A 17,673-nucleotide genomic window follows, 5' to 3' on the forward strand; every position below is an offset into this window, starting at 1 on the left:
AATCCTAGAGGGGAGATCTAACCCTAGACGCAGTGAAAGAAAGATCCATAATTGCAGACACCTATAAGTTGCCCTAATGAAATCAAACCGCAGTCAGGGAAGAGATTTATATGTTGTCCCAAGGGTGATCCTAAGCTGTCTATAGGGTGCCCTAACCGCAGTCAAACAAAAGGTCTTAGCCGCAGCAAGTCTTGGGTCTTTTGGAGAGTCGAATTGTTGTAAGGGAGGCCGAGGTAGGGCAAACTGTTTTAGGGCTACGTAGAGGTGTCTTGTGCATGGTGACAGAGTCACCTGCAAGAATCAATTGAAGCAGCATGTCTTCAACTAAGTTCAGCTACCTCATGTAACATCTACTTAGAGATGATCTATGCTCTTACTTAGATAAGTAAAAGTGTTGACTTCTGTTGTATATGTACTATCTCTCAATGTTTTAAAACTCTGACTTGGCCGAGGGTCGACTCTGACTCCGACTTCGACTCGGTCGGCTCAATTTCAATGACTTGGTCGTTGTAAAAAATACATTAAATATTTATTTATTTTATAAAAAAACATAATATTAAAGATTTTCATTCCTGTTTCCAAACACACAGCATTAGAATATAGATAGAAGACAACATATGATCAAAGTAGGCTCGAATATATCCATTATATCAAAATGGCACCCAGTGCATTGTCCAATACATACATGATCATGATATAGAGATCAAAACAAAAACACATAACCAAGGAGGCTAGAAATGGCCTCTACAACAAAAGTAAACTGTGACCAATAATACTAGCTATTGCTAGAGGAGTTGAGATCATGTGGATCAATCTCTGGATTAGAGTCAGACAAGGGGCCCCATGGCTCCTCCTCATCATCATCTCCAACTGCAACTGTAGAAGTGGTAGCACTAGTAGGTTGTGCAGCAGCTGCAAGCTGAGATAGACGAGATATGCGCTTTTGTCGTCACTGAGCTGAGGAAGCGCCTGCAACTGGAGGACTTGCTGGCTCTGAGGCTAAGGCTGGTACAAGTGGATCAGGATCTACATTCAACTGAACATTATGTTCGAGTGATGCTATCGTCTGTAATTCATAATCCATATGCTCATCAAAACCAAACTCTACTGGATGACTCTCCACTACCCAATCTAATGTTGGATCAATGTCTTCCAACACAATGGGATCTGAATTAGGTCTTTTGTTTAGCAATTGGTTGCGCCTGAGCCGGAGGTTGTATTGGACATATACTAGATCATTTAACCTTTTTTTATCCAAAAGGTTTCTCTTCTTTGTGTGAATCCTCTCAAAGGCAAACCAATTGCGCTCACACCCAGTAGCACTGCAAGTTTGACTCAAAATACGAATTGCAAACTTCTGCAAATCAGGACAATGGCTACCAAAAGCCTCACACCATTGTGCTGCGAAAAACATAGGAGTGTAATGAGTTAGCTCAACAAAATTACAAATTATATCCAACTTTCAAATTATAAACGATTTAACAAAATAAGTATTAAGAATTTGAAAATTGAAATTTTTGTTTACCTGGCTCATTTGCTTCCCTTGCAATCTTTGTTAGGTTCTTCCCAAAATTACCTGTGGCAGTGCTGAAGGTTGTGACCTGTCGGTGTATCTCCAGCTGATCACACTCCAATGGGATCATGCGATCAATGCAATCAATCAATCCATCTCTAACCTCCCCCCTCAAAGCTCCTGTCGCCTTAGCTTTATAATGATACCGTAGGTTCAAAAAATACCCAACTGCATGTATAGGGCGATGGAGTTGATTGTTCCATCTTTCATCAATGATTGCCCAAATGGGCCCATACTTAGCCACTTTATCCTTGTATGCCCTCTTTATTTGCTCCTTTGTTTGATCCATAGCCTTATAAATGAAGCTCATAGCCAATCTTTCCCCATCCACCAACCGCAACACCTTAACTAATGGCTCAACAAGCTTCATAATCTTTGCTGCCTTTCTCCAAAATATTTCTTCATTAACTTTCTTTTTCAATTCATTGCCTTCCAGTTTGTAAGACCACTGGCTTTGATTCCATTCTTCACTGGAAAATATCTTTTGCAAGTTTCTATGCTGTGAAAGCATAGATTGCAATGTCAAAAAATGAGTAGCAAATCTAGCAATGGCAGGCCTAATAATATTCCTGCCCCCTGTGTGTTTCCTCACCAGGCTCAAAATCCATGAATGATTGTAGATAAATTTTGTTATGCTTTTGGCATGATCTACAGTGTTTTTGACCCAATCTAATTTGTCAATATCCTCAAGCATGAGGTCTATGCAATGTGCAGCACATGGGGTCCAAGAGATGGTTCATTGTTTTTCCTCTAACAGTTTACCAGCGAAAACATAGTTCGAGGCATTATCCATGATAACTTGAACAACATTAGCCACCCCCAGCTCTTCAATAGCCTCATCCAATAGCTAAAACAACAATTGTCCATCTTTTACCTTATCAGATGCATCAACTGATTTTAGAAACATGGTTCCCTATGGGTAGAAGATAAGAAAGTTTATGATGGTACGGTTTCTTTGATCAGTCCATCCATCTGACATGATGGTACATCCTATTCTTGCCCATGAGTCCTTGAAATCTTTCAAATACTCATTAATGGAGGAAATTTCTTTCTGCAAACGATACCCCCTTAGCTCATGCATAGTAGGGCCTTTGAAGCCTTTTCCAACAGCATGTATGGCATCAAACATGATGAATAGGAAGCATTGAAGGGGAAATCAGCATCATACCACCATCTAGCTATGTAAATCACAAGCAGTCTCCCTCAATTCTTTCTTCTAATGGTCATCTAAAGTGGGTTCTATATGACTTCTACTAGCTTGAGGACCATGTGCATCTGATGGAGAGGAGGGAGCGAAATAACTTTTGATATTCATAACACCCTTTTTCATTTTAGCCTTTCCCTTTTCTTGAATACGCTCAAAAGAGGGAGGAACATATCAAAAAGGGTTGGATGCATCAGTACAAGGGATAGAGGAAGAACCCTCAAAATCAAAATGGGGGTTGGTAGCTAGCATTTTTTGTATATTCCTCTTCCTCCCAATTTCAACCTCTAACTCCTTTTGCCTAGTCTTATCTTCTTTAAACTTCTCAAAGTTGGCTAACAAATCCTTCCTAATCTCCCCAATTTTTGGTGAGGTACACGGAGTAATTTGGCCTCTAATCCCCGCCAAGTGTTGTTTCAACCTATTAATGCCCCCAGAACCTTCCTTAATTTTCCTATGGTATAATTTGCACTGCATTTGACTATCAACCATTTCAACATATGCCCAAGCAGCGTCTTTCACTCTAGGTGCCATTTTTTGACTTGGAAATGAAAGAAAAAAATCTGAAAATGAAAACAAACAAAAAAAGCATTGATTCAATGTTCATTTCTTTCACAAAAAAAACTCTTTTCAATTTCTAGATTTGCACATAAAATTTAATAAGCAAAAACAAATTTTTACAAGTGAAAAAAAATACCTCCAGGCACAAACTGCCTCCTCAAGGTTGCTCCAAGAAACCAACTCCTCAATGGCAAATGTTGCTCCAAATGGCTGCCCAAGAAGCTCCTCACTCCAGCTACAATGCTTGCCCAAGACTCCTCACTGCTGCTCCAAAAAAAACTCAACAACTCCTCATAAACTCTCAGTGAAATTCTCACTCAAATGCATGAGATGGTTGTGAGGAAATGAGAGGGGTTGGATGGGTTAAATAGGGTTTAGGAGAGGGGAATGGACCCCAAAGACAAAATAGACAAAATACAATCTGGCTCAGAGTCCCCCAAAAGAACAATTTAAAAAAAATCGTTGTTTATCGTGGTTAACAGGCCGCTATTCCAACTCGACCGAGTTAATGTGGACTCGGCCGAGGGTGTTAGACAACCTCAGCCAGCTCGGTATTAACCCAGTCGGCTGAACCGTTTCCTAGGCCGAGTCAAAAATTTGGGGTCTGGCTCAGACCAACTCGGCCGAGTCGGTTCCAAGCCGGCCAATGTTGAAAACATTGGCCTAAACACAGGTCCTATGTTGTTGTTCTAAAGATCCCTAGCCGCAGTCAATAAGTATCTAGTCTCACCCTAACTGTTGGTCATGAAGCTGGCCGCAGTCCTTATGGGGTTGACTGTGGGATAACATGGAGGATACAGCAGTGTGCTCTAACAAACAGAGTTGAAGCAGCATGCCAATAGGTAGCACTGTTGATGGCCTCACCTAAAGACTGCCCACCAATGCAGCAAATAGAAAATCATCTAAACAACATGGTGATGCAGTTTAGGAATGTACAACAATGTTACAATGATGGCATGGTACAGCAGCTATGATAAGACAGCAGCAATACAATTGGGATAGCAGCTACGGCATGGCACAATTGGGACAGCAGCTGTGATAAGACAGCAGCAATACAATTGGGACAGCAGCTATGGCATGGCACAATTGGGACAGGAACTGTGATGCGACAGCAGTACGGTAAGCAAGGTACCGCAAGCACATGGTGGCAAGCAGTGAGGTACAGTATGAGGCAGCGCTGGTGAGTGCAGCAAGATGTTGCAGTATAGGAAGGTGCAGCATAAGGTGCATCACTATGGTAATGAGGTCCAACAAAGTGATGATGGGTGCAGCATGGTGCAGCACAGTGAGGTGGAGCATGATGACGAGGTGCAGCACAATGCATGGTGTTGGAGTCACCTGGGAGAATCAGTGGAAGCAGCATGTCTTCAACTAAGTTCAGCTACCTCATGTATCATCTACTTAGAGATGATCTATACTCAGATAAGTCAAAGTGTTGACTTCTGTTGTATATGTACTATATCTCTCTCTTTGTTGAACTATTGAAGAACATATAAGAAGAATTGATCAAGGGTTTCCCCACATTGGGGTTTGTCCCTGGCTAGTGCCACATCTTGTGTCCTCTTGTCTTGGCTTGTCTTATGCGATCTATGTTTATTTTCTATCTGCAATTTACTTTAATGTTGATGTGATTGCTAATCTGGAAAAGATATTGAGCTAACTGTGAAAATTGAAATAAATTGCTCTAAGCATAGAACACACCTAAAATTAACAATTATATTTCAGATTGTTCGTAGTAGCAGATCAGAATTTCGTGGATTTTCTACAATCAGGACACATGCCAAACACGACTGACATGTGTCCTAACTTGTCACATGCAACATGCAGGAGAAGGTCACAGCACCCCTAGGGACCGTGTTCTATCACTTATCTAAATACATTGTTTACCTATGTATGAACCTATGTTGCACGAAATGCCTCCCTGGACAGTGTACTGGTAACAGAAATGTACAGAAATGCCAAAACATCCCCGAAACACCACCATCTGTACCGTACAACATTTCACTATTATGAAACACCATATGGTACAGCCGGTGTTGTTTCATCCGAAAACCGCAGTGTTTCAGGGAGTTAAGTAGTCAGTTTAGGCCCACACTTAAGCAGCCAAGAAGGTCGTGGATCCCTTCTATGGCCCTATAGCACTTATTTAAAGATTTTTCGTAAATTTTATTTTACTTTAAGCTAGTTTCCTTAAAAACTTAAATGCTCTGTGAAGCGCAATAGGTTGGGATCACAGAAGGCTAAGAAGATTGTATATGTTCATTCAACCTATACCTTGTGTCTCGTAAGGGTGAAGAATATAGAAGTGGACCTCATAAAGATTGGACTGCCAAAGCAGAATGTTTAGACTAAGAGTTCTCTATTGTTGCTCTTGATATTAGTGGTGATGCAAGTGGCACCTGAAGTACAACTAGAGTCGTCGCTTCTGCTGAACAAGCATCTCGTTCTATTTTTGTTGATGAAGATGTGGATTATTATGATTACTGATATGTAGTCAATAATTGTCTTTAGCTCACGTTTTATTTCAGTTTTAGTACATGTAGCCTCATGTAGAAAGGCTGATTTTAGAACCTTCGATGTACGGCCTCATCTATAAACGCTAATTTTGGATTTTTGCATCATGTAATCAAGTATGAGAGTTACCATAGACTTTCAGATGTAGAGCATTTCATGCAACTCCAAACATGTGTCTGAGAAATATCAGAGCATGTCGTGTCTGACAGGCAAGATATGGACATAGCAACCCTATGGGCCGTGTTCTATTACTTGGCTAAAAGTATTAATGCCCTACGTATGAATGTTCAGAGAATGATTTCCTAACTCTTATTCTATTGAATATTTAATAACGGATCTAGGCCAGAATAATCACCCCAAGGCATACTGTTGGTTTTAAATAGAAATCCAATATTAGTGCCATTAGGAAATTTCACTTCACCCATTGGGTTATGGATCAGAGTGTATACAATTGCTCTTTAATGTTCTTACCAATTTTGCCTGACTTGAATGCCAGTAGCTTGAAGCGAACAAAGTTCCTTCTTAAGATTAATTACTCCAAAAGACTTGGAATATCAAATTATCCATTAAGGATATAAATATTATATTAAATATGTGAATAAGAATAAGAATGATTATGAATTACAATGAGAACAAGAGGCTTGCTTATATATCAAGCAAGTGTCTCTTCATGAAGAGTCATGTCTTATTAGACATGCCTCTTCAACCTAATTACTACTTAACTAATAATTAATTATGATTATTATCATTTACATCATATTTATATTATTTATATATTTTATTTGTTACATTGCCTCCTTCCTCAAAGAGCTTTGTCCTCAAAGCTTGTTGATGAAAAAAGGCTTGATCTCTTTTTCGGCTTTGAAAGTCTTTCTCTCTTGGAACAGTGATCTTTGTCGATACAAGCTGATATGATCTTCTTAGTGACAAACAGAATTGTCGCACTAAGAAGGGATCAGACCATCCCAGATTAATTTTATGTATAGTATTCTGATCAATGGAATTTTGTAACGACTTGTCAGTGTAAGACTGGATGGATGTTACGTCATTATTCTCTGAAACATTAATGTGTTGTCTTTGGTTTGAATGGTACTGATACGTAGCTTGGTTGATTTGTCTACTCTCGTGATTCGGATGCTGATATAAAGTTTTTAGATTTTCTTTTGGTGAAGATGTTGTTGAATTGGTTATGAAACATTCACTTGGGATTTCCATTGTCTGAACTGCAACATCTAAGTGTGTCGTTTCTTCAACTGATTTGTCTTCTTCAGTTGTCATATTCACTGGATCGGTATTCGTTCCCTTATTTTCAACTTAAATTGTTGTAATTGGTGATTTTGATACTTCTTCTTGAGTGACTTGTTCCAACTTATCTTTTAATGCTTTCTTATCCTCCTTAAGTTTCTTAGTTTGATTGAGCAGACTTTGATTATGGTTTCTCATACGTAAAAGTTCTTTGGTTTTTGATTCATCAACCTTATTTTCAGTGTTTTGAATTTTAAAATTTTCATCTTTTAGATCTCTAATTTGTTCTAATGAATTTTTATTGAGATTCTTTAAACGCAAAGTTTCCTCTTCTTGTTCTGATAAGTGCTCCTTGAGTTCCTTCTTTGATGCTTTAGCTTTCTTGACTTGTTCGAGTAGCTTTTCTCGGTGATCTCTTAGGCGCAAAATTTCTTTGTCTATGTTGCAGATGACTTCTTCAAGCTCTTTTTGCTTCTTTGATATAGTTTTTTCGTTATCTTGAAACATCAAATCTAAGATATCCTTAAGGTCTTCTAATGAAGATTTTATTGATTTTGATTTACTTGTTATGTCTCGAAACATAACCATCTTCCCTTTATAAGGAAACGTCAAAACTTGTTTCTTTATGTTTAACATGAATGTACCCAAATCCTTAAACCAAGGTTGACCGCGTATGATGTCAGTGTTTCTATCCGTCCTTACAACATGAAATTGAGATATGTAGTCATAATGACCTATTATCATTTGTAGATCACTAATTTTATACTTGTTTTGGTCAAAAATATTTTTCTTTACACTAACGCTTAGCTCTGGAATTAATAGTTGATTTGCCAAGTTGATGTTGATATAATTTTTATCATTGTTTGGGTTGATGGCAACATTAACTTCTCTTCCTTGGATATTTCATTTTAATGTAATTACTCTATGATCTGTAACTGAAAGATCATTATAGGAAAACCTTTCTTCCTTCATCATTTTAACTTTGCATGGAATTTTTTTTTAATAACTTATTTTATCTCCATTTATATATATACATATTATATATATATATATATATATATATATATATATATATATATATTTCCAATATTCTCCCTTAATGTGAATTGTTAAAAACTTGAATACCCTTTATACATATATATATATTTCCAATATTCTTCCTTAATGTGGATTGTTAAAAACTTGAATACCCTTTTATTAAAAAAAAATACTCCTTTATATTGTTGCCCTCTATATATGTATGTATTTCTTTATATTAAGACCCCTTTTCAAAATAACTTTATTATCTTAAAATAATAATAGTTTCACTTTTTTTTTAATAATAAATTGGTCCCTTTTTTATATACTTAATTACTCCCTTGATAACTTTTTAATGTCACCCCACTTAATATAAAGGTCACGTCTTTTCATATGACACGGTCACGATGTTCACAATACTTTTTAAGTAAAAAGTAATATTTACCTTTCACGTAAGAGCTTTTGTATCCCTGTTTTCTCTTTAACTTATAAAATACCATGGGCTATTACCATGGGTTGTTTCTAAAACCTCGGTTAATGTTCTCCACGTAAAATGTAAAATGTAAAACTTGCTTCAATTATGACAGCAACGAAGTTGATGATAGGTTGATAGCCAAAGGCCTGGTGATCAGCCAACGTGACTCTGATACCACATGAAGCGAACAAAGTTCCTTCTTAAGATTAATTACTCCAAAAGACTTGGAATATCAAATTATCCATTAAAGATATAAATATTATATTAAATATGTGAATAAAAATAAGAATGATGATGAATTACAATGAGAACGAGAGGCTTGCTTATATACCAAGCAAGTGTCTCTTCATGAAGAGTCATGTCTTATTAGACATGCCTCTTCAACCTAATTACTACTTAACTAATAATTAATTATGATTATTATCATTTACATTATATTTATATTATTTATATATTTTATTTGTTACATAGCTAGTGCTGCTTTATTTTTCCAGGGGATCGGAAAGAACCTCATTTCCATAGCTGAGCCATACAAATCCAATTAGTTAACTGCGTCACTCTATATTACCGCAAAAAGCAGGGAAATTATCTTTCAATACATAAACATTTAGCCTGCCAGTGCTGTTTTAAGTGAACTAAAATTACAGATATTGACAAGAATATTTTGAATAAACAATCTACATTTGTATTAGGTATGGTTGTACAGAAAAAGGAAGTCAAGTCTAGAGCCAACTGTCAAAGATTAATAATTAAGGAATCAATACGTAAATCTGAAAGACCACGTCATCCTTAAACCATCTACCCATTCCAAAAAAGAAAAAAGACAAAAAATCTAGTTCTCCATAAATAGCATCCAAAATCAAATATTAAAGAAAGGCACGATGAACAAGAAAGGAAAAAACAAACACATGTATTTTGCCCTTCCATGCACAAACAAGCTAAAAACGTATCAACATTTGACCAGGAAACTGGATTCTTTTTTAAAGCAGTTTTTCTATCAATCAAGTGCATATTGTTTGAAAGAAGAAGCAATTTACCCCTTTCATGTAGGATGTCAGATGAATTCGGGTCAAATTCAAGAGCTTTAGTTAAGTCTTTGACAGCCTGAAAGTTCAAACAGAAAGCCAAACATTAAATCTCACAGGTACTAGCAAATACAAAAAATGGTATTAAAAGACGTACAACACATTTCACCCAAATAGATAAAACATATACAATGATTCTTGAAGGCAGTCTCAACAACCAAGATCACTAGATAAGCATAAAGTAAGTTATCTTTCTCAATGGGATTAATGAATTTGGAAAATTTGAGGGGTGTACATACACACTCAGATTATATACAGAGAATGTTGCTCTATGGATCTTGTAAATCTTGGAGTGAATCTAATATGCATGGATTTGTCTGTAGTTTCTCCAGCATGCATGGAAAAGAAAACATAAGGACCCTCAAAGCTATTCTAGTATTCTGGCAAAGCACATTTGAGATTTTCTTAACCTTAAACAAGTTCTGACCCAAATTGGAAATAATAACTGATAAAGGATGATAGCATGTCAAAACAAGTGAAGATGATTACAATCTCTACAAATAGATTGAAACAGAATATTATTGTAACACTGTATCTAATTAATCAGCCTAAGAAGCTATCCAGACTTCAAAATGTTTCTCTCACAAGTGTTTTCCTGGGAAAAACCTGTCATCTGTCAATTGAAAATTCATATAAAGTCAGAAAAAACTACCACACCATTCTTCCAACATGTTTTCCTGTTCGCACAATTTTTTTTCCAAAATTGCTTTCAAACATTTACCTCTGAACTAATTTCCTAATTATAAATGGCTGTGATCCACAGCTTCCCAGATTATATAAAACGATTATATTCACTGATAAAGGCAATATTCATTTATGGAAGATAAGAACACTAACAGACATTCTTTTCTAGTCATATATGTAATGCATTATCCTTGAAGATTTCTACCAACTACACCACCCTACCTTATGCCATCTCCCACCCAAGCAGGAAGAGAACTTGTCCGAGTACAATAAATAAACTACCACCAGATCATGTACAACATGTTTTTCTAATGACCCTTTTTAAAATGGTTGCACAGATTTCACAGGAACGTGGTCGTGCGCTGCACTAATATGGCAAAAGTTAGAAGTAGGAACCATGAAAGATTAATAGACGAGCATTATCCATGGCATGAACTAGGTGATACACAACACTAATGAATTATACTCAATATGATACAAGTTGATAAAAGCTACATATCTAATACAATGTCATTCAAAAATGACCTCTCCTTCACATAAAATGGTTAAGTAATGACTTCTTCAACCATCCATACTTCAACAATGATGCTGGAACTTTCAAGGGAGAATTCCTAAGCTGGATGAAAGCATACAAGCTTTATCACTTAAATGTTTTGGTCTCCAGTTTGATTATTTTTTTTGCTGCATGTTTACTGCTGAATTCTGCTCCTCATTTATAAATATTGGCATTCATCTCTTTTAAACTTACATTGGAAGAGGCCTTTTGTAGGTCTTTTTTATTATTCTTCTCTTCTCCATTTTTTCTTGTTTTATTTAATAATTTTGCATATTTAGAGGGGAAAACCTCTCAGTCAGATGGAAGGTACCAGTCAGGTCTTAGCCATAGTTTTAAAAACCGTTTTGAAAAACCGGTAACCGGTCAAACCGGCCGGTTAGCTAGCTGGCCGGTCGGAACCGGCCTAAAAACCCGGTTTAACCCATCACTTGCCCGATTTTTTGACCTAACCGGTAAAAACCGGCCGGTTTAGGACAAAACCGGCCGGTTTTGTCCTAAACCGGCCGGTTTTAGGCACAACTTGTGACCTGTGACTTATCTAAACGGTTTTTAAAACTTTGATGCATACACCTATGTGATTTAGTTTATGCATGCTTTTGTTTGGACACCCAGAAATAATGTTGTGTAGGGTGGGTTGTTCTGAAGATACAGTCATTGTATTACACACAAATTCCTCTCAGTTCCACATGAAATTTGGATTCTGGAATAAAGTTCCATTCATTATTGTCTTATATTACATGTTTCTATTAAATGTACCCAACAGGATCATTGCTAGTTGGTGGGAATACTTTTAGCTATGTGCTAGTCTTCAAACCACATAATTGCAGCAGTGAATATATTGCATGTCTTGACTTCGATATTGCCTATTTACCTTTATATGGTGTTACTTACCGCCACACAAGAAAGCTGTATTGATGCCCTTCTTATTAGGCGAATGAACATTGATCTTAGTTTGTGCCTTACTATTTTTCCTTATTCTGTTTATCTTCTTGTTAGTAGTTAAGTTGTTCTGTGAAGCAGCATTTTTGAGGATTGTGTTGTGGCATTCTTAAAGTAGGGGTCAGTACCTGACACCTGGTTGAGATGGATGAATATTGGAACTCAGCTCTGTGAATTCTGTGCTTACTGTAGAAACCATCTTTCTTCATGAAGCTGAGATTGATGAGGTGTGCTCAAGGGAAGCAAGATAAATTCCGTCGATCCATTGAAATTATGTAATGCATAAAATTAGTTCAGTGCCACCTGTCGTATAGTATATATGTTAAGTAGTGTTTTACTCTGATAACTATGTCGTCTTCGCAGCAAGCATAAATATTATTTTCACATTGTCACAGGTAAATATTGTTCCCAATATTCTTTTCTTGTTACTTGAGAGTATTTATACTCCGCATTGTTGATAACAGCTGCTATGGTTGGACAGCTAAGTGCTTGGGGATCTAGGTGCATGCAAAGCAGGTTTTACCATAGTTAACATTTTTGAATACCTGGTCAGCTGTTATGCTGGTTAGTTTTTACCTCTTGGCCTTAGCTTGGTTCCTCAGCAAATGTTAAAATTGGATTGTGAAATGCTAGTTTCTGCTCTCAAATTCGAAGGATTATCTGCCTACGATATTACAGTGTTTCAGATCTGTAGTATGGACAGTGAAAGTGGCAATGACACAGTAATCCTCTTGATGGCAGTAACCTGGTATTACGAGTAAGCAAGTGACAGCAGTGTTAGTGGACAGTTGGATCAGTGGGAGCAGTGAACAGTTGCATAGAGGGAGCAGGAAGTGCAAAAGGAAGATGCAGTGAGAATAGCAGTAGGCAGCAGTCATAGAGCAGCAATGAATGTGTGAATTGATTGATTGTAAAGGAAACTGAAGACCCCTGCAGACTTAGTCTGCATATCTTTAGACTTGGGGAGTCTTGTACTACCTTCCAGGTTTACCTGCTAAATGTTGGATGTAGTAATGTACATCATACATAACTGAGCTTATTGTTGAGCAAATTCTTGTGTACTCTCCTTGATGTCATTGGTGGCATTGATACTGAGGTTGCAGATCAGGCTGAGGCATCCTCAGACTCTGAACCAGATGATGTCTATGTAGCTCCTGATGATGATCCTGTGTCTAGTAGTGCTGATGGACTTGATGATTGATCATGTGTACACTGTAGACTTGTAGTAGGCCAATGGCCTCATAGCTTGCAGCATTGTTTTTGGACTTTATAGGCCATTTAGAGCCTCATTTCTTATGTATTTTGCTATTTTGTCGATGATATGTATTGCACTCAGTGCCATTTTGATATAATCACCTTTGCATGGTATATAAATGAGCAAACTTTGCATATTTTGTCTCTATTGGCTTGGAATCATGGTTTTACATCTTAAAAATAGTTTTGTTTCATTAAAAATTAATTATTTAATGTATTTTTTTAAAACCGGTTCGTTTAGACCAAACCAGTCCCGGTTAGACCGGTTCTGGTCGGTAAACCGGTTCATTAGGTGGACCGGTCCGGTCACCGGTTCCGGTTTTAAAAACACTGGTCTTAGCCCAGCAACACAGTATCTAAGATACAAGAACTATGTGTTTTGACAAATCTAGTTCAGAATTGCTAGTTGTCCATCCTCCTTTGAATGAGTACATGCAGCCGTGCAGTATTGTTTTTTCTTCAATAGCTCTCCCAAGAGAATATTGATTGCAAATTTCATCCTATAACTCGATAAAGCCCAGATAAAATTAATCGTCCCATCTCTGTATCCACTGTCATTGTAATTTAATAATTTACTTGACTCATACAGTTATCATATACAGTTGACAGATTCTACAAGATAGTTATGACCAAGTGAGTATGTGTGTAGTTCATTTTTTGTTTCCTCTTTCATTTTGAAATATGCTTCAAATTTCAATTTATCGGTCAATAAGATGCAGGGAACATATTACAAAAAAGGGGAGCAAAATAGAATAGCACCGAAAAACGCATTTGCACAGTTCCAGCACTACAACAGAGACTATAAAAGCCTTGCAAGCTACATAGAGCTTGACCCCAGAAAAACAGCAAAAGCCAACCACTAATAAACTTCCACATACAAGACACTAAGAGCAATTCAGGGAAGAGCCATGCTCACTGTTACAGTGTTAACCACCAAAATGGGTAACCCCATAGGAGGAAGTTTTTCTCCTACATTTGACAGCCAGACAGCCACTGCCAGCCACCACTAGAAGATGATATGCCATGTGCCTCCATCATTTGCATCAGCCATGTGCCTCTCACCATCCGGCATTGATGCTTGGATGAAGGTGAGCTGCTGTCCAAAAGGTACTTTGATCATTTTGCAATCAAGTGCTTATACTTGTTTGTTTTGGGCATTTAGTATGGATAATAGGGTGATCTGGATTCTGGAAGATTGACAGACCTTTACTGTAATTTTGTTCTCTCCCCTTACCAAGGGGCTTAATCGTTGACCCTAGTCCAATGGGACCTCCCTTGAGGGCCTATGGGTTATAGGAGAGGCTTGGAAAGCCACGATTGAGATAGCGAGTTCCATTTTCCCTATGCCATACATAACACCTTTCACCCCACATTAAGAAACCCATATTTCACCTCCAATCTCCGGGTACAGCTTGTCATTGGTTTTTGGGGATTTGGCACTCACATGTTCACATACCTTGAATAAGGCCCAGAAACTTTGCCTTGGGAGGTTGATGCAGCTAAAGAAAAAGTAAAAGCATATTAGGGCCACAATAAAACAAAGGAAAGAAAAACAAAACGCAAAATATGGTTGGGACATAAAGATTAGGATGTCGGAAAAAGCCTAGCATGAGCTCTACCTCCCTCATATGGCCATCACCTGGTTCCTGAGCACATGATATAGAATTATGTCAAAAAGGAACCCTTGCATGTCCCAACCCTGATGAGCAATAAGCTAACTCATCTTAAAGGGGTGATAAAACTACTAAATCATATAGAGCAAGCCCTAACCCTTGAGCGGTAATACAAGGGGTAGAAAAATGAGGCCAAGACAGTAACTCATGCATCCACAAATGCTCCCCCCTCATATCTATACACTGAGAATGTGGAGGCCCCCATCAACTGCTCCCTTTGAACATGGCACTTGACCATGTCTTCTCCCCTCCATTACGACCTTATTATACACTAACACCTATCAATTGAAGGGTGGACCAGGGAAATGTTACTTCCCCCTAGGGGTGTTGAGAATTCAATAGGGCAATGTATATGTTAATTCTCTTAACTTGATAACTATTTGTGTTACCTTTCTACTTATTATCTTTGATATTTATTATTCCAATGTGCAATACATCATACAGCTACCAAGACAGTAAGAACAGTGACACAGTATATAGGCTACAAGCCAGGGCCAAAACCCCTCCTCTTGAGGGGAAAACCCCGAAAATCTCTTCTTATCTTTCAGATTTTTCAATTGACGAATACCATGACCTAGACTCAGACAAATACCCTCTAAGATCAAGTCTTCCTTGGCCTCCAGCTGCAATATCTTCGACCTCCCAATAATCTGAAATTTTGTTGCCCAGCAACTGTTGCTTCTTCTCTAGGAGACTTCGATCTCCATCTAACTGCTCTTCCCTTGACTTCGCTTGCCTTTCTTTGAGTCCTAGGGCTAGTAGGAAACCCTAAGACACCTTCACTTGCCTTCTTGCCCTTCTTGCTCCCAAAATCGAACCTTAGACTTCCCCAATGTAGAAACCCTAACTTCGCACTTCCAAAAGAATCTGTTGCTCAGACTTCGCATTGCCCCAGAAGATTTTGCTACCTAGATTTCACATTGCCCCAGAAGATTCTGCTGCACAGATTTCGCACTGCCCCAGAAGATTCTGTTGCCTAGAAGAAATTGTTGCCAGAAGAATGTAGAGAGACCCAGACACTTCGACTTTCCTTGTCCTTCTCTTTTTCGTATTTCCATTTTCAACCTTTTTCTGCTTCCTTCTTCACATGAGAGATGAGTGAATGAATGATCCAAATGGAGGACGAGTTCTTATATATAGGCTTCCTTCAAGGGTGGATGTGGCTCTTCATGCAGAACGACTTGATAGCTCATTAGGCCGACTTGATCTTTGAGGTATTTTTGACATTTTCAAGACAAAATAAATTTTCTTTTACAATTTACAATGTGCCCATAGGGTCTTTCATATATGACAATGACTCCTATACCTAGGACAAACCCTAGAAGCACTCAATGGGTGCTTGACCTATAAAATAAATTCCTTGGGCAAGAAACCCAAGCTCAATAATAATAATAATAATTTCTTTTTCATTTTATATATACAAGAGTACATTTCATAATTATGAAGACCAATCCTAGTTACACATTCTTCAACACTCCCTCTTAACTAGGGACGTATTCATAAGAGGTACATAGCTATTTTCAATCTGAAGAGATCTCATAAGAAGAGTCGGATTGGTAACCCATCTGTCTAGCATCATAATAAATAGCATTGTCACATAGCAAGGCCTTGACTAACAACTCTATCTCTCCACAAGATCAGAGCACAATGTTGGCGACACCAATGATGTATAGACATCATCATCATTGTCTCTCCAAGGTACATACCCCACCGAGTGTTCATAGAGTATGCCGTCCTGTTGGACTATTCTTATCTTGGGTAGCCAACCCTCAAAGAATATCAATCCATGACTACACTTATCTTGAATGCCCTACCACGTTCTCAAAGAGTATCAAATGTCAGATGGTTACCCAATCCTCCATTCATTCTTCCCAAGTGAAGACAAGAATGTTGTGTCTATCTCTCCCTCTCAATTAGGGAGGACAAATACACCAAACCAAGCTTGTCCCTTAAGTATACAAGCTTCTTGTTTGGAAGTGCTTTCGTCAATATGTCAACTACTTGCTCATCAGTGGAGATATACGGTAGCTACACCACACCATTTTGTACTAGCTCTCGTTTATAGTGATACTTGTAGTTGATATGCTTTGTCTTCCCATGAAACACTAGGTCCTCAGAAAAACGAATACAACTTGTGTTATCACAATGTATCAATGTAGGGTTCATTGGTCCTTCAAATAAGTCAAACAGTAGCTTCCTTAACCAAGCTACTTCCCGGCTAATTCACATGCGGCAACATATTCTCCAGTTTCCTTCTCTTGTTCATGGCCTTCACACAGACTTACGGTTGTTAGTCCTGGTCTAATGCATGACACATGAAGCAGAGAACCATATTTGTCACTCCCTTTCAACCAGGAAGTACCTTTTTATCCGGACTCCCTCTTAATATTAGGGATATCTATTCTATTCATGCTTCGTTCGGAAGATTAGCTTCTTCTCTTCTACATCGGAGAATCTTTCGTGGCTTCCAACCATTTCATCAGAGTTATCATCATCCCCATCATGCTTATCACATCAATGAACATCTTCACCAAGTTGATGATTGTGTACCTGCATAACTTTAATAGAAAGTACAACCAATTCTTCAGAAGCATGATGTTAGCCATATCAGAATCATGGAAGCATTTCTATACCTATCAAATACCTAGCCTTAATTACGAACAAGAAACATACACTTGTTAACATCTTTACTAGGGACTTGTCATAACAATATTTCATTCCGTCTAGGGTTTCAATGTTTCTTCCAAAGGTATGACATACGTTACTTTAACATTTTGCAAACCCTAGAAACACTTTACACAAATATAGATCTACAAAGCATCTAACCTTTCAAAATACATATGTTAGACTTCTCACTAGGGATTCATACAAATCCTAGATTTCATACAAAAGG

The 17,673-nt window shown here is 37.8% G+C and overlaps 1 protein-coding gene across 1 annotated transcript in view; it reads right to left on the reverse strand.

The window, feature by feature from the left end:
• The window catches only part of SRFR1 (Tetratricopeptide repeat (TPR)-like superfamily protein), a 256,769-nt gene extending 247,075 nt beyond the window's left edge, over window positions 1-9,694 (reverse strand). Inside the window, exon 1 of the mRNA XM_089417193.1 lies at window positions 9,627-9,694. The gene's annotated coding sequence lies outside the window, so the exon portion shown is untranslated. The remainder of the gene's footprint in view (window positions 1-9,626) is intronic.
• Between the last annotated feature and the right edge of the window lie 7,979 nt (window positions 9,695-17,673).

This window comes from Pinus tabuliformis, chromosome 3_2 (genome assembly GCF_031772625.1).
Source record: "Pinus tabuliformis cultivar Carrire ecotype Pingquan chromosome 3_2, CPIR1, whole genome shotgun sequence".
Classification (NCBI taxonomy): Eukaryota; Viridiplantae; Streptophyta; class Pinopsida; order Pinales; family Pinaceae; genus Pinus; species Pinus tabuliformis.